This window comes from Rhinolophus hipposideros (assembly GCF_964194185.1).
Source record: "Rhinolophus hipposideros genome assembly, chromosome: 10".
NCBI classification, from domain to species: Eukaryota; Metazoa; Chordata; class Mammalia; order Chiroptera; family Rhinolophidae; genus Rhinolophus; species Rhinolophus hipposideros.
Genome location: NC_138056.1, coordinates 56702200 through 56728877, shown reverse-complemented (window position 1 = coordinate 56728877; position 26678 = coordinate 56702200). Strand labels below are relative to the sequence as shown.

At 36.4% G+C, this 26678-nt stretch overlaps 1 protein-coding gene across 5 annotated transcripts in view; it reads left to right on the top strand.

Moving 5' to 3' along the window:
- The window catches only part of DLG2 (discs large MAGUK scaffold protein 2), a 1856054-nt gene that overhangs the window by 638947 nt on the left and 1190429 nt on the right, over positions 1-26678 (top strand). The gene's annotated exons all lie outside the window — the stretch shown is intronic.

The following is a 26678-nucleotide window of genomic DNA, read 5'->3' as shown; positions in this document are numbered from 1 at the left end:
TTCTCTGATGATTAGCGATGTTGAGCATTTTTTCATATGTCTATTTGCCATTTGTATATCCTCTTTGGAGAAATGTCTCTTCAGGTCCTCTGTCCATTTTTCAATTGGGTTGTTTGTTTTTTTGTTGTTGAGTTTCATGAGTTCCTTGTATATTTTGGATATTAGCCCCTTATCAGAGGAACTGTTTGCGAAAATCTTCTCCCATTCAGTTGGTTGCCTCATTATTTTGTCAATAGTTTCTTTTGCTGTGCAGAAGCTTTTCAGTTTCATATAATCCCATTTGTTTATTTTAGTTTTTACTTCCATTGCCTTTGGAGTCAAATTCATAAAATGCTCTTTGAACCCAAGGTCCATAAGTTTAGTACCTATGTTTTCTTCAATGCAGTTTATTGTGTCAGGTCTTATGCTTAAGTCTTTGATCCGTTTTGAATTAATTTTGGTACATGGTGACAGATAGCAGTCCAGTTTCATTCTTTTGCACGTAGCTATCCAATTCTGCCAGCACCATGTATTGAAGAGGCTGTCTTTCGTCCATTGTATGTTTTTAGCTTCTTTGTCAAAAATTATCTGTCCATATTTATGTGGTTTTATTTCTGGGTTCTCAATTCTATTCCATTGGTCTATGTGTCTGTTTTTCCGCCAATACCAAGCTGTTTTGATTATTGTAGCCCTGTAGTACAAGGAAAAATCAGGGAGTGTGATACCTCCAGTATTGTTCTTTTTTTTTAATATTGCTTTGGCTATTCGGGGTCTTTTGTGGTTCCAAACAAATCTGATGATTTTTTGTTCTATTTCTTTAAAAAATGCCATTGGGATTTTAATGGGGATTGCATTAAATCTGTATATGGCTTTGGGTAATATGGCCATTTTAACTATATTGATTCTTCCAATCCATGAGCACGGAATGTCTTTCCATTTCTTTGTGTCTTCTTCAATTTCTTTCAAAAATGTCTTATAGTTTTCAGCATATAAATCCTTCACATCCTTGGTTAAGTTTATTCCTAGATATTTTATTCTTTTTGCTGCAATTGCAAAAGGAATTGTTTTTTCTATCTCTTTTTCTGAGATTTCATTGTTGGTATATAAGAAAGCAATGGACTTTTGTACGTTGATTTTGTAGCCAGCAACTTTATTGTATTCATTGATTGTTTCTAATAGCTTTTTGGTGGAGTCTTTAGGGTTTTCTATATATAGCATCATGTCATCTGCAAAGAGTGACAATTTAACTTCTTCATTCCCAATTTGGATGCCTTTTATTTCTTTCTCTTGCCTGATGGCTCTGGCGAGGACTTCCAACACTATGTTGAAAAGCAGAGGTGATAGGGGACAACCTTGTCGTGTTCCTGAACGTAGAGCAAAGGGCTTCAGCTTTTCACCATTAATTATGAGATTAGCTGAGGGCTTGTCGTATATGGCCTTTATTATGTTGAGGTATTTTCCTTCTATACCAATTTTAGTAAGTGTTTTAATCATAAATGGATGTTGTATCTTATCAAATGCTTTTTCTGCATCAATTGATAGAATCATATGATTTTTGTCCTTTATTTTGTTTATGTGATGTATCACATTGATGGATTTGCGAATGTTGAACCATCCTTGTGCCCCGGGGATGAACCCCACTTGGTCGTGATGAATAATCTTTTTAATGCATTGTTGTATTCGATTTGCTAGAATTTTGTTTAGGATTTTAGCATCTGTATTCATCAGAGATATAGGTCTGTAGTTTTCTTTTTTTGTGTTGTCTTTACCAGGTTTTGGTATCAGGGTAATGTTGGCCTCATAAAATGAGTTAGGGAGTACTGACTCTTCTTCAATTTTTTGGAAGAGTTTGAGCAGGATTGGTATTAGATCCTCTTTGAAGGTTTGGTAGAATTCACTAGTGAAGCCATCTGGTCCAGGAGTTTTGCTTTTGGGAAGGTTTTTGATGACTGATTCAATTTCGTTACTGGTGATTGGCCTGTTTAGATTTTCCACTTCTTCTTGGTTCAGCCTTGGAAGGCTATATGTTTCTAAGAACTTGTCCATTTCTTCTAAGTTATTAAATTTGGTGGCATATAGTCCTTCATAGTATTCTTGGATAATCCTTTGTATTTCTGTGGTGTCTGTGATAACTTCCCCTTTTTCATTTCTGATTTTGTTAATTAGTGTCTTCTCTCTTTTTATCTTAGTGAGTCTAGCCAAGGGTTTGTCGATTTTGTTAATCTTTTCAAAGAACCAGCTTTTTGTCAAATTAATTTTTTCTATTGTTTTTTTGTTCTCTATTTCATTTAGTTCTGCTCTGATTTTTGTTATTTCCTTTCTTCTGCTGACCTTGGGTTTCGCTTGTTCTTCTTTTTCTAGTTTTTTAAGGTGTAACATGAGGTTATTTATTTGGGATTTTTCTTGTTTCTTGAGATGGGCCTGTAATGATATAAATTTCCCTCTTAAAACTGCTTTCGCGGCATCCCAAAAATTTTGGTAGGATGTATTTTCATTGTCATTTGTTTCTATGTATCTTTTGAGCTCTCCTCTAATTTCTTCTTTGACCCAGTCGTTCTTTAAAAGTATGTTGTTTAATCTCCATGTATTTGTGTTTTTTCCTGCTTTCTTTTTGCAGTTGATATCCAATTTCAAAGCTTTGTGATCAGAGAATATGCTTGGTATGATTTCAATCTTCTTAAATTTGCTGAGGCTGATTTTGTGTCCCAATATATGGTCTATCCTTGAGAATGTTCCATGTACACTAGAAAAGAATGTATAGTCTGATGTTTTAGGATGAAGTGCTCTATATATGTCAATTATGTCCAATTCCTCTAATGTGTCATTTAGGGCTGCGATTTTGTTATTTATCTTCTGTTTGGATGATCTATCCATAGCTGTCAATGATGTATTTAAGTCCCCTAGTATAATTGTGTTTTGGTCAATTTCTCCCTTTAGTTCTGTTAGTAGTTGCTTGGTATATTTCGGTGCTCCCTGATTGGGGGCATAAATATTGATGACTGTTATGTCTTCTTGTTGTATAGTCCCCTTTACCATTATGAAATGTCCATCTTTGTCTCTTGTTATCTTTTTCACCCTGAAGTCTGTTTCATCGGAAATCATTATGGCTACACCTGATTTTTTCTGGGTACCATTTGCTTGAAGTGTCAATTTCCACCCTTTCACTTTGAGTCTATGCTTGTCCTTGTAGCTGAGATGTGTCTCTTGTAGGCAGCATATGGTTGGGTTTAGTTTTTTGATCCAATCTGCTACTCTGTGTCTCTTTATTGGTGAGTTCAGTCCATTTACATTCAGGGTGATTATTGATATGTGAGGATTTCCTGTCATTCTGTCTTTAGTTTTCTGGTAAGGCTGTATCTCCATTGTTTCTTTGCCTTTTTGTTGTTGTCTGTTATTTCTGTGTGGTAGTATTCTATGATGTTTCCCTCTGTTTCTTCTTTTATTACAGTATATATTTCAGATTTGGATGTTTTTTGAGTGGTTACCCTTGAGTTTATATAAAAGAAAGTTTGATATTTAGAGTATTCCAGTTTCTTCAGTCCGCTTACTTTCTCTATTCCCATATTCCATTTCAGGCCTTTACGCTCCCCCTTTTTATGTTTCGGTTGCCACAAGTTGTCCCTGTTGATGGTGGTCTAATAGCCTCCTTTAGTATTTCTTGTAGTGCAGGTCGTGTATTAGAAAATTCCCTCAGCTTCTGGATGTCTGGAAAGGTCTTTATTCCTCCTTCATATCTAAAGGAGATCTTTGCTGGATATATTATTCTTGGCTCATGATTTCTCTCTTTCAATAGTTTGAATATTTGGTTCCATTCCCTCCTGGCTTGTAGAGTTTCCGCTGAAAAATCTGATGATAATCTAATGGGCTTTCCTTTGTAAGTTACCGTCTTCTTTTCCCTGGCTGCCTTGAGGATTCTTTCTTTATCATTGATTTTAGACAGCTTCAATACAATGTGCCTTGGTGAAGGCCTGTTGGGATTGAGGTAATTAGGTGTTCTATTTGCTTCTTGGATTCGAGGATCCAGTTCTGTCCACAAGTTTGGGAAGTTCTCATCGACAATTTGTTTGAATATATTCTCTGTTCCCTTCCCTCTTTCTTCTCCTTCTGGTATGCCCATTATTCTTATATTGCTCTTTCTGATGGAGTCAGAAAGTTCTTGTAGAGTTCTTTCATTTCTTTTAAGTCTCAAGTCTCTTTCTTCTTCCCTCTGTGTAAATTCCAGGTTCCTATCTTCGATGTCACTGATTCTTTCCTCCATCTGGTCAACTCTACTACCTAAGCTGGATATTTTATTGTTAATTTCTTCTATTGAGTTCTTAATCTCCAGAAATTCTATTTGGTTCTTTTTCAAGATTTCAATCTCTTTTGTAAAATGCTCATGGTGTTCTTTGATTGTGTTTCTGAGTTCATTAAACTGCCTTTCTGTGTTTTCTTGCATCTCGTTCAGTTTTTTCAGAATTGCGATCTTGAATTCTCTGTCATTTAAATTACAAAGGTCCATATCTCTAAGTTCCTTTTCTGGAGACTTTTCACTTTCTTTCTGAGCTATCTTGTTGCCTTGGTTATTCATGGCAATCACTGATTTACTATTTCTCTTCCTAGACATCTACAGGAGTGTCTTCTGCAACAGGTTGATAGGTATGCGAAGAGCTTTTGGAGTTCCAAAGCTCTTTCTGCACCAGATTCAGAGCCCGTTTGTTTCAGCAGTTCTGTTTACTCCTGCAGGGATCCGCCCAGATAGGTGGGGCCAGGGGCGGGTGAGTTGTGAGAGGTGGCCCAGAGCAATGGCGGCGACCACCACCACAGCCAGTCCTGCTTCCACAGCTCCCTCCCCTTTGCCGGTACTAGTTGAGCTGCGAATCTGTGTCTGTGGTCCACAGTTCTCAGAGCAGCAAATATTCTGTCCTTTGATCCGACACTGCTACTTTATGGCTTCTAGCACCGGGCAGGTGGGGGCGGGGCGAGTTCTGGGAGGGTAGGGTGGGGGCGGCTAGTCTCCGTGCCTAAGGCTTCCGTTCTCCGCTCGGCAGTGAGGGCTTAAACCACCGATTTCAGCCCTCTTCCCTCAGTCTTTGCTCCAAGGTCTGCTGTGAGCGAGCGTTGGGTTCAGCGGTTTTGTATGCTGCCCCCTCAGCCCTGTGGGCCGTAAGTGGAGCCCTAGCAGTCCGAGTCCTTCCTTCTCCCGCAGTTGCAGAAGATCCGGGCGCAGCGGGCTCCGAGCACTGAGCTAGGTCTGTGTCCTGCGCCCGCGCGGCTCCGTCTCCGCACTTCTCCTCTCCCTCCTCCCCCGCTCGAGCGATTCACCCACCTGGAGGTGAATTCAGTAGTCGGCCTCTTCGTCTTGCCTGTCTGCTGTGCAAGGAGTCCTTTGTGGAGTTATTGTTGTCCGATTCGTTGTAAATTCCAGGGGAGCGTTACAGAGCCTCACCTCACGCCGCCATTTTTTTTCGTCTCCCGGTTCTCTGCTTTTTCTGTCTGACTTATTTCACTTAGCATTATAATCTCAAGATCCATCTATGTTGTCACAAATGGTACTATTTCATCTTTTCTTATGAAAGAATACTGTTCTATTGTGTATATATACTACAACTTCTTTATCCATTCACTGTTGGTGATAATGCAGATTGCTGTAGCCACTGTGGTAAAATATTCATTTTGTTCTTTGATTGTGTTTCTGAGTTCATTAAACTTTCTGTCTGTGTTATCTTGCATCTCGTTGAGTTTTTTTTTTTTTTTTTCAGAATTACAATCTTGAAATCTCTGTCAATTAAGTCACATATTTCCATGTCTTTGAGTTCATTTTCTGGGGAGTTTTCATTTTTTTTTTCTCTGAGCTGCCTTGTTACCTTGGTTATTCATGGCAATTAGTGAATTATTATTTCTCTTCCGAGGCATCTACAGGAGTGGGTTCTGCAATAGGTTGGTAGGAAGAGGTCTTTGCTTTCCAGTAGGTGTTGGTAGAATGCTTTATTTTCTTTTTAACTGCTGCCTTTAATTTGCTCTCATGCTGTAGTGTTATATTTTCTCTGTACTGTCCTGGCTTTTCACACAATGGGGGTTTCCCTGGAACATGGGCCTCTCCACTTTGAGCGGGTGACCTGAGTCTTAGGGCATCACCTCTGTTTGGGGATGTGGAAATCTTCTGAAGTTCTGAAGTTCTTCTGGCAACAGATTCAGGTCTTGTGTGTTTCAGTGACTCTGTTTACCCCTGCAGAGATCGACCCAGATAGGTGGGCGTGGGGGTGGCGTGGGTTTTGAGAGGTGGCTGTGAGCCATGACAGCGACCACTAGCGCAGCCCATCCTGCACCCAGACCTCCCTCCCCTTTGCCAGACCTAGTTGGGCTACAAGTCCATGGCTGTAGGCCGCAGTTCTCAGAACTGCAAATATTCTGTTCTTTTGATCTGACACTACTACTGGGAGGGTGGGGTGAGGTGAGCTCTGGGAGGGTAGAGTGGGAGTCACTAGGCTTAGTGATTAAGGCTTGCATTCTCTGTTCAGCAGTGAGGGCTTAAACCACCGTTTTCTGCCTTCTTCCCTCAGTCTTCGCTCGGAGGTCTCTGCCATGAGCATTCAGTTCAGCCATGTTATATGCTGATCCCTCAGGCAGGACTGTGGGCCATAAGCGCAGCCCTAGCAATCTGAATTCTTCCCTCTCCTGCAGCTCTGGTAGCTCTGGAATGCAGGGAGCGCAGATCATCGAGCTCCAGTCTGTGTCTTGTGCCGGCCTGCATGACCTATGTCTCCACACTTCCCCCTTCCCTACTCCCCTGTTTGCCCAGTTTGCCCACCTTTAGATTATTTCAATTGTCCATTTCTTAGTCTTGCTTGTGTGCTGCACAGGGAGTCCTTTGTGGAATTATAATTGTTCAATTTGTTGTAAATTCCAGGAGAGATTTCAAGAGGCTCACCTCACACTGCCATTTATATGACATCATTCTCTGGAATGCATAATCGTTTGTTAGCTGAATCTCACCTTCTTACATATTCAGGAATCCAACTTAATCAGTTAACTTCTTTCATCTTTCTTTAACCTCTCTTTTGCTGAGATGATCTTCCTATTTAGAAAAGAAACACATATTCTGTTTTGATTTTGCTTCTTTTTCTAGCCTCTACCTACCTTCCTCACTCTGCTCTCTCATCTCCAATGTATAACTCACCTCACTGCAACATGTTTGTGCCTCTAACCTTTGTGCCTTGAATCTTGTTTTTAATAGAAAGTTGTCAGTGGCTTTGTACTGTGTTTCCCCGAAAGTAAGACCTAGCTGGACAATCACCTCTAATGTTTCTTTTGGAGCAAAAACTAATATAAGACCTGGTAATATAATATAATATATATATGTATATAATAAATATAATATAATATAATATAATAATATAATAGCAGGTTTGTATTAACTTTTTGCTCCAAAAAACACATTACAGCTGATTGTCCAGCTAGGTCTTATTTTCCGGGAAACAGGGTAGATGTCAAATGTCATCCTATTTTGATTGACCTTCTTGTAGCATTATGAATTTCTTGACACTCCTTCCCTATGGAAATTGTCTCTTCTCTTGACTTGTGTGAACACATATTTTTGTTTCCTGTTTCCTCTATGATTGTTTTTTCCAGTCTCCTCAGGTTTTCACTTCCTCTTCTTTATCTAGAAAGAACCGTAATAAGGCCAGAGTGGGGAAGTGCCAGAGGAAGCTGAGGGGAAGCAAGGGTGGAAGAAGCAGAGTCTTGAAGGCTGTGTTAGTGACATTGGTCTCCATCTTAGAGCAGCAGGAAGACTTTGAAGGGTTGGAAGCATTGGTGTAATGTAATCTGATTTGCAGTTTATAATAGAGTCAGGAAGGCATGGAAGTGGGGTGACTAATCTCAAGGAAGGATAAGTTTAGATAAAGGAGGATAATAGCTTAGATTAGGAGACTAGCAGTAAAAATGAAATTAAGTGAATGTTCAAGGCATATTTAGGACATAGGTATGTGAAATATAAGAAAGGAGTAGTTTGTAGCTTGAGCAACCTGATAGGTAGCAGGGCCGTCTGCTGAGAAATGAAGAAGTTTGCGATATATCAATAGAAAGGAAGTTAGTGAACCTGCTGGTGGAAGGGTATCCCACTTGGTCTCCTTATATCCCTGTGTCTTCCCTGCTAATATAACCCAAATGTCATGGTTTCCTAATAGTCTTCCTGATACAGAAGTGCCACGACCATTTTACAGGCCTTATTCTCCTTGACATTATTGTGCATATTTCACAGGATGAAACATGTGACAGACCTTTAAATATTGAGAAGACTATTATTTTGAAGAAGGATTAGAATGACTTTCTGTGGCCCTCGAGAGGAGAATAAGGACCACCGTAAAGACAGATTTTAGCTAACCACAAATAGAGTTTTATAATGATTAATGAAAAGGAGATGGTAAGTAAGGTCTATGTGACCAGAATTATTTGTGCAATCCTCTGTGACCATTTCATGGAGATGATTGTAGGGAGAATTTATACATTGAATGGGGGAGTATCTGGGAAGGGGTGACCAGATGACCACTAGGTTCTGTTCTAACTTAAGATTCTGTGGTTCTGTGAAATTTCCATGTTCTTCTTCCTCCCATTGTGACAAACACAAGAAGTTCTGAATAACTATGGCCTGAAGAATCTCTCCTGGGTACTGAATGCTTATTCATTCAGAATTTTGTCATTTCTTTGAGTGCATGCATGAGAGCACAATTTATTCAGAACAGTCACTCAGCAATAAGACACCAAGAATACATTAATGAAGCTACAGTAATTGAGGTTTTTACCCAAGTGTAGCTCCCTTACCTAACTCATGCATAATTCTTCCTAAGTAGGGATTGTGCCTTTCTTAGCTAGCACAGAGTGGCTGCCTTAGAAGAGCTGCATGTTTTAATTATGTAAGAAGATGTTTCTTGTTCTGATGATCCAAACAAGGGAATTATTTGCTTCTGGAAATATGGATGAGTTTTGAATACCAGGCTGCATTGGAAGATAGGGAGAAAGTGATGCCTCTTCTCAGATATTTTCCTAACTCTCCAGCTCCATTATCTCAAGCCTGTCTGTTATATAAGTAAGTGATAAGGTATTTGATTTTTAAACTATTATTTACATTAGACTATTATTCATGTTAAAATAACACCTCGTCAATAAACATAGTGAGGAGCTGTATTCAATATCCACAGCTTTCATGTAAATCTTTTTTCTGAAGCAGAATGGGCAAATTCCTGTGATCTCTGGAAAATGGTTAGAGTTCCAAGGGTGAGAGTGTGTTGCTGTTTCCAACATAGTATGTTAAAAACATGACGGGGAGTGTAAGTTTCTTCAAAGACAGTTTTGTTCTTAGTTATTTTCTGAGATTGTTCAAAGTGTCATAGTTGCTACTAATTTTTAGTCCCAGATGCATTGTAAGTTTGTGAAAGGAGGACCCATACTATCACTTTTATTATTGTATCTCCTACATCTGACAAAGTGTCTGGCATGTAGTAGACTCAATAAATGTTTTTGGAAGGAAAAAGTTCAAGCAGTCAGAGGAGTACTGGGAGGGGATATGGTCTTATAGCAAGAAAACAAGTGTAGAATGCAAACCGAAATCTTTTCCATGATGGAAAATTGAAGTCATGTTCTTGAGGAATGACAGGTGCCAGCCTTGTATAATAATAGATGTCCAGTCCAAGTGAGAGATTCGTATTTCATGACAAATTCTCTATTTACATCAGTAGCAGTTAACACGGGGCAGAAACATGATTGGCTGGTTGAAGCTCAGGACTCATAAATAAGCCTTTCTGGTTGTTTTAAAGGCTTAGCCAGTTTTCTGAGTCCATCGACTGACACAACCATGGAAACTCAAAGAATTGTTCTAAGTAGATAATTGAAGAGATTTTAAAATAAAGTAGACACTTTGGCTGTTCCCCTTATAGGGCTGAATCTTCTCAATGAGAGAAATCTCTTGTAAACAAATATAATAGAAAGAAATATATGATAAGTATCAAAGTGAACGGTATTTCACAATAAAGGGATCGCTGTGGACTGCAGAGAGCAGTCCAGGATTCATGGGTAGGCAGGATTTATACTAGGCTTTAAATACATGGTTTGGATTTGCCTCAATGATGAGGAATGGGAAAGCATTGTAGGCAGGAGTCAGACATGGATACAGGAATGCTTAAATCATGCTGAGGGCCCATGTGACCAAATTTCAAGATGGCTCACTCTTGATTACAAATGATTTGATTTATAAACAAAGATTTAACCTCATTGAAAATGTTTTTGAATGTGAAAAAAGGAGACCAGGGTTTTCAGAGGACATGTTTGCCTTTGGTAAATGTAATGCTAAGATGTATGTCTACCTGCTATGAAAATATGGATGGTATCCAGTGGTGACAATCAGCGGCCACTTCACTAGGATTTACTTGTGTTAACTTATTTAATCATTCAAGATCTCTAACAATAGGAACTAATATCATTCCAATTCTTGCAGATATTCTGGAGGAAACAGACTCAGAGGTTAAAAAGAAAAGAATTAAAACAAAACAAAACAAAAAACAATGTATCCATAGTCCCAGAAAGTGCCTACTTATAACACAGGGTTTAGATTGAGGAATAACAAGAGATTGGAAGAAAGGCTGTGATTTGATGCCAAAAGCTAGATTAAGAAATTTGGGTTTTATTTCGTAGTCTGTGGGTGGTTGTTGAAGACATTTCTGCCCTTAATACTGTGTGGGAACTAGGCTGGAACCCAATTTACTTCATCCTAACAACAATAAGTAATGGCTGGGCTAATTCTTAGCAAACACGTCTATAGCAAACTAGGTCAATGGGATTTCCCATCCCCTGTGGCTGCCGATGCCAATTGCAGGTCTCCAGAAGTGACACACTACATTTCAGTTGTTCTCTCACTGATTCTTTAAGGCATCTTAAAGTTAGAAAGATTATCTAATTCTTACTCAGATCCAATTCGCTATTACTATTCAGCCAGCTTGGGTTACTTTTCTGTCTGCTGAAAACCCACAGGTAACCAAATTTCAAGATGGCTCACATTGCAATTTCCCTTGAGTAACAATGTTTCAATTGTTGAAGGAGGATTTAGGTTGATTGGGGAATGGTTTGCTGTGTGAAATAAGGAGACAGGGGGTTTTCAGTGAACTTGTTTGCCCTGGGTAAATTTAAGGATTATTGCTAATGTCATGTGGCAGAAAAAAGTCTTATCGTGATTTGCTATAGTACCTAAGACTTGGCACAGTGCTTGATGCGTGGTAGACACTAAATAAATACTTCTTTAATCAATGAGAGGACATATGAATTGGAATTCATGATTTGGGTTCAATTTTTAATGGTCTGATCTGAGAGACACTTTGTAGGTGTTGGAGCAAGTTTGAATAAGACACATAAGAACTTGTTCAGCTTCTTCTCTCAAGAGTCTTCCTGTCACCTAGGAAGAATGGGGCCAGTCTACCAATTATCCTGGGACTAATATTGTTGATAAAAGAACTTTTATTGTTGATAGAAGACCCTGATGTTCGGTGAACCCTTGCCTTTCAAAGTAGCAGCTTTCTGTAGCTTCCAGAAAGACAGTATGGTTTAGGGAGGAAACAAGTAAGTTTACTCAAAATCCTTTAAAAGCACAGGCTTTTGGGATACCTGTGTTCAGAACACTGCTCCTCCAATTATGCTCTGATATAAAGCAAGTAAATGGCCACTCCAGACCTCAAATTCTTCATTTGTAAAGCTGAAGATAGTAATACCTTCTTTACTGTATTCTTGTGAGGCTTAATGAGTAAATTGTGTTAAATACCTGGCACATAGTCGGTACAAAATAAATTTGATTTCACTTCTACATTCCTTTTTGTCAAGTAGATAGTTTGACAGATAATAAGTATAGTTCTCCTAAATTTGGTCTGTGTGGAGGTTCTAGCACTGAGTTACTATGACAACTTTTTTTCAGGAAAGGTGTTTTCTCTACAATTGGTAAATTTTTAAATTAAACTGCCTTATTAAAAAGGTACAAAATATATGCCAGATAGTATTTGTATTCCATCCCTATTAAATAATTTTCTTTAAGTATTTTCATTGTATTTTGCTGTAACATAGAAATTGCTTTTTTTCTAATAAACATACCTGGGATGCTTTATTCCACTTACTTTAAAATGATTCTGTTAAATATATACTAACTTATACTGAAGCATCCTAATCAAGGATTCCTTTTCAGACATCAGGGATCACAGGTGATCAAGACAATTGATTGCTCTTTAAATCAAGGATGGCAAACACATAGCACAAATTCTGGTGCTTCACACATATATGTTCATAGCATTCTTTCCTAATATTCCAGTTTCTACCACAGAATCCTTCTGAACACAGCCACTGAAGAAAACAACTATCCATAAGTTGGTGCTAACATATAAATTCATACCTATTTTCCTTTCATGGACTAAACCGTGAGTGAGGTTCAGATGCTCATAAAGGCTGATTGATAGTCTGCCTGAAATTATAACATTTGATATACAGTCCTTGTGTGGATAATTCCTTCCCTCCAAGAATCTCTTTGAAAGTGTTTTCACTCCATGGAATTGGTAACACATTGCCCTGTGAGATCCATTGCAGTTTATCAGCCCTAATTGAATGGAGAAGAGATTGGGGCAAGAGATGACATACAAGAAGAAGTGGTTACAGTTGCAGGTTTACTGCAGGTTGGCTCACCTTTGATCTAAAAGATGAATATAGAACTTGTATTTATAATTTAACTGATGAAATTAAACTTGAGCTATCAAGTCTGTTAATTCAATATTTCCCAAACTCAAATCATTTACTACCTACCACCTTCATTATTTTTGGCATATTAATTTACAATCAGAACTATAATTAATATTTTTCTTTATTGTGGCTTAATTTTGCTTAAAGTGTATTTAAACACTTTTTTTTCTTTTCTAGAGTTTTCTTTTTTTCATTAAAGTTTATTGGGGTGACAATTGTTACGTTACATAGATTTCAGGTGTACAATTCTGTAATACATCATCTAAATCTCACATCATGAAACAAAAATTTTTATTTATCTATTATGATAAACAACTACATCATTGAACATCATAGAATGTAACTATAAATATAAACACTTCAAAAATTGCCATGTGTCATTAAATTCTAGCTAGAAACCTTATCTGTTAATAACTCTAAGAAGCTAGTTCCCTTTTTGTAATAAAACATATATGTATGCTTTTTATTGGTCAGAACCAGAAGGGTCCAATTTTTGAGAGATCCATACTTCCCCCAAAGTCTTGCTTAAAAGACTGATGAACATCTCTCTTTGATCCAGAAATGGAACAGAAACATACAGCTATCAATAGGGGCTTAAAAACATAAACCTCCTGGGCTCCAAGGTGGGCAGGAGTGTGATTCCACTGAGTTAACAGTAACTGAAAACAATACATGTGGCGAGAGACCAGAGCCATGCCCAATTTATTATATGTCATGTATTCATAACATGGAGTACTTACTACACAGCATTAAAAAATGAACTGTCTACAAATAACATATAACCATATGCATGAAGCTGTCAACAATATTGTGTGAAAGAAGGAAAATACAAAAGAGCACACACTGTGTGATTCTATTTTTCTAAAGTACAAAAACAGGTACAATTAATTTGTGTTGTTAGAACTCAGTATAATGGCTACCCTTGAGGGGAAGCCACTGGATGGCAGCGTAAGGAAGGGTTCTGGGATACAGGTAATGTTCTGTTTATTGCTCTGGGTTCTGGTTGCATATGTTCTGTTTTTGAATATTTTTTCACGTATACACTATTATTATGTACATTTTTCCATATGTAGAATTTAAAAAGACCCTCTAAGTTCCTTAGAGTCTAAAAGTTCACTGAAAACTATGAAATAAAAATAATTTCACACATATATATGCCATAGTGTAGTGAAACCATAGAATATCAGAATAATACCGCCAGAGAGATAAGGATGAGCAGCCTCATAGGAACCATAATTAGATGGAGAGTGGATTTTGATCAATTACAATAGATGTCAGTGGTGTAACATCCTCAAAGTAGTGAGGGAAAATAACTGTCATTTCAGAAATATGTATCTAGCTCAGCCATCATTCAAGATTGGGGCTAAAAGAATAGAATAAACAAGACATTTTCTGACATCTCAAGTTTACAACAAGTAAACTCTGGCTGAAAGATGCACTTGAGCAAACTAGATGTAGATTCATATTAAACAACAGCAAAATAAATTATATTTCTAATTAAATACTGACTGTAAAACATAACTTTTTAAATATAAACAAAAAGTGGAACTAACATTTAGACAAAAGAAACCCATGGAAGGTGAGAGAGGGCATGTTTAAGAGATAAAATGCTGTCTGTGATTCCTGAATTTTTCAAGAAAGCGTAGAGATAATGAATAATTTCAAATCATATATATATATATATATATATATGTACATATATATATATATGTATGTATATATACTGAAATGTATGTTAAAATTCAAATAATTGATGGCTTAGAAACTTCCTATCTAGGTATACACCAAGAGGAAAACTCTCACATATCTGCCCAAGAAGACAAATACATTACTTAAATTACTGCAAAGATAAAAACAACTCAAAGGTCCATCAACAGAGGCATATGTAAAATTATATGTGTATGATGAAATATTACAACACAGTTAAAATGAAAGAACCAGATCTATATCTATTAAAATATACAAATATTTGTAAATGTTGAATAAAATTGTAATTTGTGAAAATGCATGTGGTATAACAACCACATTTTAAAGCTACTCAAAAATAATATGTATGTGAGGATGCACATTTATTAAAAATTCAGATATATGAATTGGGTAAATATATTCATGACAGAGATTGCTTCTGAAGTAGTGAAGCCAAATATTTATAATATGCTTTAAAAACTAATTTGATGAAACTGTCAAAATGTTAATTTTTTATTATAGATTGTAGCTACACTGGGAACTCTTTATCCTTTTCATTTTTCTGTATTTTTTAACCAAAAGAATTAAATAGCTTGAAAATTGCTTGAAAATTTACTTGAAAATTGATCTCATTTAATTCTCCAAATAAATATTCTCAGAAAAATCCCATTGATATTGGGAAACACCACATAGCATGATAGAAATTTCATAGAAACTTCTGGGAATGAGAAGCTAGTTGGTGAGCAGCTGAAACCAATTGGTCAGAACCAGAATGCTCTGATTTTTAAGAGCAATACTTCCCCCAAATCTGGAAGACAAAAGGTTTTCTTTTAAGAAGGCAATTTTCTGTTTCTTTTGTAGAAAACAAGATAAAATAATAATTTATGGCTACATCTACTGTCCTTTCAATTTAAACCTTTTCCCTTAGTCAATTTTTTAAACTTTTTATTTCTTCAACTAAACTCTGACTCTTTTTCCTTCTTATTAATCTTTCCTTTGCTGCATCAAAAGATAGTCAGCAATCAGATATTTTGATTCAATGGAAAGGCAGAGCAATGGAAATTCAGTATTTCTGGCAGAGACCAGTGAGCCTATAGGATACAGGTCCCTTATCATGAGCCACTATGAAATAGGGAGAGGTATGAGTCTGAGTCTGAAGTTCTTATTTTCCTGCTCTCCTAAAAATGTTGGCAATTTCAAACAAAGGATGTTTAGGTAGGTTTAAATGGGATAGTCAATATAGTCATATATTTGTTTTTGCTCTATGTGTTATTTGTCTGTGATAGTTATACAAAAGAACTATCTTGTTTAAAAAAAAACAAAATATCAATATTTTATATATGTCATTGAATTTAATAGATGTATATTCTGGATAAAAATCCCTTATTAGATTTTTGATTTGTAAACATTTTCTCCTCTTCTGCATGTTGTCTTTGCACTTTCTTAATGGTGTCCTTTAAAGCAAAAATGGTTTTAATTGGGAAAGGTTTAAATTTAAAGGACAGTAGTTGAAGCCACAAATTAATGTTTTCCCTTGTTTTCGGCAACGGAAACAGAAAATTGCCTTCTTAAGAGAAAACCTTTGTCTTCCACATTTGGGGTAAGTATTGATCTCTCAAAAATTGAAGCCTTCTCATTCTAACTAATTGGTTTCAGCTGCTCACCAACCAGCTTCTCATTTCCAGAAGTTTCTGTGAGATTTCTACCATGCTGTGTGGTGTTTCCCAATATCAATTGTGATGATGTCCAATTTACTTATTTTTTTTGTCTGTTGCTTAAGATGTGGTATTACATTTAAGAAACCGTTTCCTTTTCAAAGGTCATGAAGATTTACTCCTATGTTTGTTTGTTTTTTGAGTTCTATAGCTCTTACATTTACATCTATTTCAAGTTAATATTTGTGTAAAGTATAAGGTAGATCTCCAACTTCATTCTTTGTATCTGGATATCTTGTTGTCCCAGTACAATTTGTTGAAAAATCTTTCTTTCTGTCATAAATTGTCTTGGCAAACTTACTGAAAATCAGTTGACCATAAACTAAATAGTTTATTTATGAACTTTCAATATATGCTAATGATTTCTATGTCTCTCCTTATTCTAGTACCACACTGTCTTGATTAATGTCGCTTTGTAGTAAGTTTTGAAATCAAGAAATGTGAGACCTTCAATCGTGTTCTGCTTCTTCAAAGTTCTTAACTTTTCTGGATCCTTATTATGTCCATAGGAGTTTTAGGATCAGCTTGTCAAGTTTTGGTAAAAAGAAAAAGGCAATTGGGATTTTAAAAGGGTTTGCATTGAGTTTATATATCAATTTGGGGAGTAATATCATCTTGACAATGTTAAGAGTTCCAATCCGTGAACATGAATAGCTTTTCATTTATTTAGGTCTCCTTTAATGTCTTTCCTTTCTTTCTTTCTTTCTTTCTTTCTTTCTTTCTTTCTTTCTTTCTTTCTTTCTTTCTTTCTTTCTTTCTTTCTTTCTTTCTTTCTTTCTTTCTTTTTAATTTCAGTATATAATCTTATGCTTCTTTGGTTAATTTTTTTTTCTTAATTTCATTTTTGGATTGTTCATTGCTCATGTATAGAAATACAATTGATTTTTGTATATTGATTTATCCTGTAATCTGCTGAACTTATTTATTAGTTATGCATTTTTTGTGGATCCCTTAAGATTTTTTTATATAAGATACGTTATCTGCAAATAGAGATAGGTTTACTTCTTCTTTTCCAATTTAGATGCCTTTTATTTCATTTTCTTGCCTAATTGCCCTGGTTAGATCTTCAGCACATTATTGAATAAAAGTGGTGAAAGCAGACATCCATTTCTTTTTGCTGACCTGAGGGAGAATGCATCCATTCTTTTACCATTAAGTATAATATTAATTATGGGTAGTCAATAAAAGTTTATTTCTTGCTCATATCACAGTCCAACAGGGCCTGCTGAAGTGAAATAGGCTGGGAGATTGCCCCAACTAGTCATTTAGTGATCCAGGCTTGTTCTTCTCTAAGTTTTCAGAGTTCTCACTGCTCAAATGGTAGATGAGAAAACAAGATGTTACATGCATGGTATATTTTTAAGGGCAAGGCCTGGAAGAGCAGTGCATTCTTTCTTATTTCATGTCAGAACTGAATAACAGAGCCACACCTACCTTCAAACAGTACTAGTACGTAGTACTAGTTAGTACTAGCAGGGAGCACATAGGGTTGCTAAGCATCCTGGTTTGCCTGGGACAGATAGGTTTCCCGAGATGTGGGATTTTTAACATTACAACTGGGACATCTGTACAGTTGGTCATATTAATGGCCCAGCTGGGATTCAAAACCGTATCTGACTTTAAAGACAGTATTTTAAAAATTCAGCCTTCTATCAACTAGAAAGAGAAAGTAGAGAGAAAGGAAAGCATTCATTCATTCATTCATTCAAAAACAAGGTTAGAACAAGCTTAGAGGTTAGAACAAGGAACAGAATTTTTGTGTTTGTTTTTAGGTCTCAAATGTTGGCTCAGTTGTTTACTAGTTCTGTGAGGTGGGTGGTTATTTAACCTCTTTGTGCTTTAGTTTTCTCATATTTAAAGTGGTGTTAAAAATTGTAACTGTGCCCTGGAGTTGCTATGAAGATTAAACGAACTAATATTCATAAGCACTTGAAATAGGGCCTAACATAAGGATTTGTTAGATAAATAAACTAGCTTTTATGGAATACCTACCGTGTGCCAAGCACTATGCTGTATGTTGAGAGTTTATCAATTATTGACAAAAAGATGATTTTTATCACCAAAGGATTTGTAATCAGAAGGCAAGGCAGAACTTGAGCAAATGATTAGAAATATAATCACTTTACAAAAGCAAAGTATCTTTGGGGGCAGTTGACTGCCATGAGAAACGTTTGATAAATGACATCCATTTCTTCCTTTCATTCATGTATCCATTCAGCAGCATATTGCCATCTACATGCCATAAACCTCTACATGCAGGAGTGGGGCACACAGCAGTGAGAAAGGTAGACAAAGAGAAAATGCCAAAGTAAATAAACTTATGACTGTAGCAATTTCAGAATGTTATATGAAAATGAGATACATTATAATTAAAAAAGGGACTGTCAGGAAAGATCTGTCTGAAGAAGTGACATTTGAACCGAGACCTAAAGAATAAGAAGGAACCAGCCACGTTAAGAGCTTGGGGGAAATCATTCAAGGCTTGGGCTACCACATGTGCAAAAACTGGGGCAAAAAACAAACACACACAAAAAAATCCAAAAACGACTTGCCACGGTCCAGAAAACAAAAAGGAAATCAATGGAAATGGATCACAACATGAAGAGCAATGTGGCATTAGATGAGGTTCTCTACGTAGGCAGGGGCCAGTGTTATACAGGGACTTCCGTGTAATAAGAAGTATTTTAGATTTTGGATTTTATTTTATGTACAATGAGAAACCATTGGACTTAGATAACTGGTATGCTGTTTTATGTTTTATTGTTAAATAGCAAACCACTCTAAAACTTAGTTGCTTAAAATAACAGCTATTTTATTACTTCTCATTGTTCTGTGGGTTGACTGGTTTCAGCTGGGAAGTCCTTTGAATGTTCTCATTTGGAGTCTCCTGCTGTGGCTGGGGCTAAACTTATTTGGTGAGTCGGTTCAGATCATGGACAATTTGGCCTCTCCATCTCCGTGACCTTCCTCTCAGAACCTCACTTTTCCGTTTCTTTCATCTGGCGATTTCTCCAGCTGTGGAATTGGACGTCTTAGATGGTGACTTAGGGCTCCTTAAAGCACACAATAGGAAGTTAAAAAAATTTTTTTCACAGTTTTATTGAGAAATAATTGACTGTATAAGTTTAAGGTGTATAGCGTGATGGCTTGATTTACATAATTTGTAAAACGATTACCACAATAGGTTTAGTTAATATCCATGATCGCATATAGATACAATAAAAAGAAAAGAAAAGAAAAAAATTCTCCATGTGCTAAGAAATCTTAAGATCTACTCTCTTATCAACTTTTCTATTTATCAAGTGTTAACTATAGTCGTCATGTTATACATTACATGCCTAGTATTTATTTATCTTATACATGGAAGTTTGTACCTTTTGACCACCTCCTTCCAGTTCCCCCGACCCCTGCCCCTGTATTTGGCAACCACAAATATGATCTCTTCCTTTTCCTATGGATTTGGTGTATTATTATTATTATTATTATTATTATTATTATATTCCACATGTAAGTGAGACCACCCAGTATTTCTTCTTCTCTGTCTGACTTGTTTCACTTGGCATAATCCTTTAAGGTCTGTGTCCCAAATGGTAGAATGTCCTTGTTTTTTGTTCTGTTTAAATAATATTCCACTGTGTGTGTGTGTGTGTGTGTGTGTGTGTGTGTGTATGTGTGTGTGAGTATCACAACTTCTTTATCCATTCATTTGTTGATGGACACTTAGTTTGTTTCCATGTCTTGGCTATTGTAAATAATGCCGCTATGAATGCGGGGGTACAGATAGCATTTCAAGTTAGGGTTTTCATTTCCTTTGGATATATTCTTATAAGTAGAATTGTAGAATCATATGGCAGTTCTATTTTTAACTTTTCTGAAGAAACTTCAAATTGTTTTCTAAAGTGTCTGCACCAACTTATAATCCTACCAACAGTACACAGTGTTCCCTTTTCTCCACATCCTCACCAGTATTTGTTACCTCTTGCTTTTGGGTGATGGCCGTTCTAATAGGTGTGAGGTGATAGCTCAGTGTGGTTTGGATTTGCATTTCCCTAATGCCTAGTGATGTTGAGCATCTTTTCATGTGTCTGTTGGCCTTTCCTATATCTTCTTTGGAGAAATAACTGTTCAGGTTCTTTACAGTCTTTAAATTGAATTATTATTATTGTTACTATTATTATTACTTGCTAAAGAGATGTATGATTTCTTCATGTGTTTTGAATATTAACCTCTTATTAGATATTTAGTTGGCAAATACTTTTTCCCATAAGTTGTCTTTTTACTTTGTTGATGGTTTATTTTTCTGTACAGAAGCTCTTTAATTTGTTGTAGTCCCACTTAGTTTTTATTTTGTTGTTTGTTCTTTAGGTGTGAATTTCAGAATATCATTACCAAAACCCATGCCAAAGAGCATTTTTCCTATGTTATCTTCTAGAATTTTAATGGCTTCAGGGCTTACATTTAAGTCTTTAACCCATTTTGAGTTAATTTTTGTGAGTGATGTAAGATAAGGGCCCAGTTTCATTCTTTTACATGTGAATATCCAGTTTTTTCCAGCAACATTTACTGAAGAGACTGTCATTTCTCCGTGAGTATTCTTGGCTTCCTTGTCAAATCTTAGTTGATTGTGTTGTCATGCCTTCTTAAAGGGTAGTCTTGGAAGTGGCACAATGTTACTTCAATTGCATTATATTAATTAAAGGTCAGCCCAGCATAACTGTGGAAGGAGATACACAAGAGCATGAATCCCAGAAGTTGTGGTTCATTGGGGGACAGTTTTAGAGGATAACTGCTATGGTCTGCTCTCTGGCTCCAAGTGATTTATGTCCCTACCACGTGCAAAACACCCTTTCCTCCAACCCAAAAGCCTCAAGTATGATCCCATGAAGGCATCAGGCCCAGGCTTAAAGTCCAGGATCTTAACATCTAAATAAGGTGTAGGTACTGGTAAGACTCCACACAATCTGATGACCTATGAACCAAGGACATAACTTATGTCTCCCCCATGTAACCCAACATAAAATGGTGAGACAGGGATAGGAGAACAATAATAGACACTCCCATTAAACAATCTTGAGGTTGGGAGGTATGTAGCATTCACCGACTTCTAATAATTCTGACATCAGCTAGTCACATGTCACCAATTCACTGTTCTGGGGGCAGGAAATGTATGTTAATTAGATACCAGTTGTGCTCTCTGGGTGTAGTTCTCTTCAGTTCTCTTACCTATTATCTGGGCTCCTCAATCTGTCTTCTGAGTCATTTTTCCTTTCCATAAAAATGGTCAGTGTTTACATTTGAGAAGCTTTCTTATCCTCTTCCTGCCTACAAGAAGTTGGGAACCCAAATGTCTCTGTTCTTTGAACTGTCTCTGTTCCTTTCAGTCTAAGCTCATGTAAGCTCCTTTAAAAACTTTGTTGGCTTCCTATGTATCAGATTATAAATGTGCTTTATGAGACAACCGTAAATCTCTGAAATAGGCCCATTTCAATTTTGGGCTCAGAGTCTGAATGCTATGAGACAATATCCTTAAGTGTCTTAGAGGCTGTCTCTGTAGCCAAGAGAGTCTATTAGGCAGGGCCACAAGTTTTTTTGAGGTTTAACGACTTTGATCTAACCTTTATCCTTTTTTATTAACATTGCTCTGCATTTGATTTTTGGTTTGAAGCCATTGTTTTCTTTGAGAGTCTGACTGGCTGGCAAACTAGGAATGAGAAACATTTCCTTTTTTCCAACATAGCAAGTCTTGGGTTGGTAATATTTTTTCTAGATTCTGCTTGAAAACTGAATGGTTCCTTCTTTGGATCATTGCTGTTAGTACTTTTTAATATAAAACTAAAAAAAAACAAAAAACGAAAACAACCAACCAAACAAACAAACGAACAAAAATACAAAAAAAACAAACAAACAAACAAACAAAAAAAACAGTTGATACTTTCAGTATTCTTCCTGGAAATCTCCTTAGTCAAATAGATAAGTTCATTTGTTATATTTTCTATTTTTCATGTTAATGCAAGAGATGATGTCAAACTTTCTACTATAACATAACACAAACAACCTTTCTCTCACCTCCAATAACAATGCCACTCCTTTCCCTCCAGACTTCACTAGCAACCTCCTATAGGCCTTTTTCACTTCTGCTTGCCTCTCTATTCCAAAGCCAATGCTATATTATAGGTTTTTTCATGGCAGGACCCACTTCCAGATATATTTTTTTTTATTGCTATGTAACAAATCATCCCAACTATTAATGGCTAGAAACAACAATATATTTTTATCTCTCATTTTCCTATGTGTTAGTTTGGCTTAGCCAGGAAATTCTTCGGTGGTTGTATTTGGGGGTCTCTCAAGTGGTTGTATTCAGGTGACATCTGGAGCTGAACTCATCTGGAAGTTTGATTGGGATGTTGGGATAACTGCCTGTAAGAAGGTGTGGGCTTCTTTTCCTCTGTGTGTATTCTCTTCTCAAGAATCTCTCCACATGATATCTAGACATAGGCATTCTAACAAAGTAGCCAGAATTCCTACAAGGAGATTCATGGCTCTCCAAAGGAGAAGCTGCCAAGTCTTCTTAAGTCTTAGGCCCAGACTGGCATAAGGTAACTTCTGACACATTACATTAGTTAAAGCAAGTCATAGACCAGCTCAGGTTCAGTATTGGGGGGGATGGGGCACTACATAGGATTTGAATATCAAGAACCAGATTATATTGAGGGCAATCTTTGGAGACTAAGTACCGCACATGCTATGATTTAAGTCATCAAATGGTTACTCTGATAGGAACAGACAGAATGAACTATGGGGGGCACTACTGAAGTAGTGTAGATGAGAAATAATTGTAGATGAGAAATAATTGTTTCTTATTAAAGAGAGGAGACAATGGAGATGGAGAGGATTCAGCTATCTCCAATCTATTTGGAGATAGATTTGGAAGGACTTACTGGTGTGTTGGTTATGAGGGATCCCTATTATTTAATAGGCAGAAACCAGAGGATACTTCTTAGTTTTTAGGGTTATAGAACAGAATAGAAGGTGGTGCCATTTACTGAGATGGGTTAGATTCAGATAGAAAGAAATTTGGGGCTTTGGCAACCAATAATTCTGTTTTTGATTTGTTAAGTTTGAAAGACATGTCAGATATATAAGTAAAGACATTAATACACAAATCTGTAAATGAGGAAATCAGGGACACACACATACATATATATAAAGTCATCTGTACATGATATTTAAAACTAAGAGATTCTAGATGAAATCACTTAGTAAGATGTACAAGTAGAGTAGAGAAAAGGGCCCAGGACTGCGCCTAGGAAACTCCAACATTTAAAGGTCAGGAAGAGGAACAGGAGCTGGCAAAGGAGATTGAGAAGAAGCTTAGAGTGAGGTATGATAGTCAAAAGAGTGGGAATCACCAAAACCAAGAGAGGAAACTGTCTCAATATAGAGGGTTGAGTTAACTGATTTAAATTCTACTGAGAAGCCTGAAAAATAAAGACAGAGAGATATCCATTAAACGTCTTTAGTGACTACTTCATTTGATCCTAATAAGTGATTCATTAATATAAATTATTTTTGTATATTTATTACGTACTTATTTCTTTATTGTCTTTGTCGTCCATTAGAATGTAAGCTCCAGGAGAGCAGGGACTTGTGTCTTTTTTTTCCAGCACCTAAAATTGCACCTGTAACATAATATATGCCACTCATTCATTCAGTCACTCAACAATCCTAGGAAGTTAATTTAATTATTCTCACTTTACAGAAAAAGGACACTTGAATATCAGAAATGTTAGATTCATACAGGGAATGAATTAGATAATCATGTTTCAAATCCAGATATCTGAAGTCTCCTGTTATTTTCACTAAGCCATTTGTCATCTACTAGGAATGTTCTGTGACGTGACCATAGGTTAATTGGGAATATTTTAGTGGTTAACTCTTAGATGTATTTTACAAAGGCATCATAATAGTAATTGCTGTTTGATTAAGTCTGTGATTGGAATAATAAAATCTGTATTTGCTTCTGCGGTAGTTCTTTCTATCTTAAAATGCAACTGTTCTTCAAAAAGCATTAATATTCATAGTTGTTGAATTTGCATATGATTTACATGTTGATCAATTCATTTTGCACTTCAAGTAACAGGGAAAGTGTTCACATAAGTAATACACTAAATGATATAACCAAAACAGTCTTTTAAACAGATATACTGCAAAATAACAGATAACTTGACCTGCTATAAGTATCTTTTTAAATGAATGATTTTTTAAATGTCCATATGTATAATCTTCAAGGTACTTTACTTACAATGACCGTATATGTTACTTGATTTGCTTGGTTTTCTTGGGCTTTCAATTATTTTATCCTGTCTGGAGACCTAGATACAGGATATCAAGTGAGGGAAGACGTTAACTAGAGGCTGACAGGAGAAGAGAAATGAAAATGAGGGAAGAGAAAGAAATACGGGGCAGCAGAGAGCTGAGGAGGATGAGGGGAAAACAGGGAAGAAATTTGAGGAAAGTGAGGAAAAGGCAGAGATGATCCTGAGAGCGCTTAGGTACTTGAGAATGGTACCTGAGGAATAATAAAGAGAGATTCTGGATGTGGAGAAGAGCCCTTCTTCCGTCCATGTATCTGAGATCACCATTATAAATCCAAACTGGTGTATGTATTTTGTATTTATGCTATGCTAGGTGCTGTGTTCGCCACTTTACATGTATTATCTTCATGTATCCTGTATCCTCATTAAAAATACCTGCAAAATTTTTATATATATATATATATATATATATATATATATATATATATATATATATATGTATGGATCTTCCCATTGTACAGATAAATAACGATGATAATAATATATCTAAAATGCATTTAATATATTTAGTACCTATCAGGGACGGTGCTCGTTACAATCAATCCAGTGATATTGGTACTATTAGGTACATAGATGAAAAACTTGAGTTGAGTAACCTTGTCTAAGATCATACTTTGAGTGAGTGTTAGAATGTGAATCTTAAGACAGATCTGATTCCAAATTCCTGTTCTTACCATCAAGTCACACGCAATTGGTAAGAATATACCTAACTTGTATTTCCCAGAGCCCTGCCACTTACATATCTTGGCCAATTTTTGCCGTGTGTGTATTGAGTGATGGTAGAATTTGATTGTGGTAAAACATAGCAATACTGGCAGAGGCTGCATGCACACAAACGTGCAGGCACACACACAAATATTTGTATGTATATTTATTATATTTTTCCCTTTGATGATCCCAAGATTTCAGGTATACCTAGTATTACTCCTCTATTGTAAATCTTAGGAACCATTTATTTAGATCCTTCTCCTACTACTCACAGCCTTTCTGTAAGAATGGCTCTTGAGCTAGTAGGTAGGTAGAGCTGCAGAAAACTCCTCTGGCCTTGGTAGTGCCCCGGACAGAGGCATGTGTGTATGGCCATGTGAAGTAAAGTGGAATTGGATGCAAAAGATGAGTTATCCATTTCCACTGTGGTAGTTAGGAATGTCTAGAGCTTCTCTTTTTTAAGCCACCCTGCTCCAGTAGTCAAAGTATGGGTTCTGCCTTCATACCTCAAACCTTGTTCGTTGAGAAGATACAGTGGAATAATAAGAAGATTGTAAACTTAGAATCTTTATACATCATGCATTAGCTGGTGGCCCTGGACAAGTTACTTAACCTCCAGGAACCTTGGTATTAACATCTATAAGTGGAGATAATAATATCTACCAAGCAGGAGTGGTTATGAGACGCAGAGATCATTCATGTTAAGCATTTAAGATAGTGCCATTTTTACAGTAGAAACCCGGTGAGTGTAAATCATCCTTGTTCTTGGTAGGTGGGACTTCTTAATCTTTATAGTCCTCCCCAACCCTAGAATGCTGAGACTGAGACTCTAGTAAGATGAATAGGAAAAGCAAGAGATGACATGTCACACTCATACCATGCTGGTGGCAGAGTAAATTTGTATCATCATTTCAGAATGTAATAGGTGAAAATAGCCTTAAAGATGTTCAAGCCCCAATGACTCAGGAATATCATTTCTGGAAATTTAACTTTAGGAAATAATTTAACATAATAAGAAAGCTGTAAGAACAAAATTGTCCCTGTAGCAATATTTATTACAACACTATAATAGTAAAAGATTAGACCCTCTAGAGGAACGGTTAAGTAAATGATGGTGCATCAAATGAGGATTTTCATAGGAATAATGAAGATTAGAACAGGGAAATGTTATTTGGTATATAATGTTAAATGAAAAATACAAATGATATGTGCACTTTGGTTATACTGTAAGATAATATGCATGTTGAGTAAGTCTGAAAGGAATGCAGAAAAATGGAGGTGTTTTGTGGTGTGATAGGATTAAAAAGACAATGTTCCTAAAACATTGAATTTGTTTAAAAATACAATCCATTTGTTCATAGAATAAAGATTTGTGGGATGCACACTATTTACCAGGTACTGTTCTAGATACAATGAATTCCTCAGTGAGAAAAACAGGCAAAGAAAAGTTGAAAACTTACAGCTGGTGTTG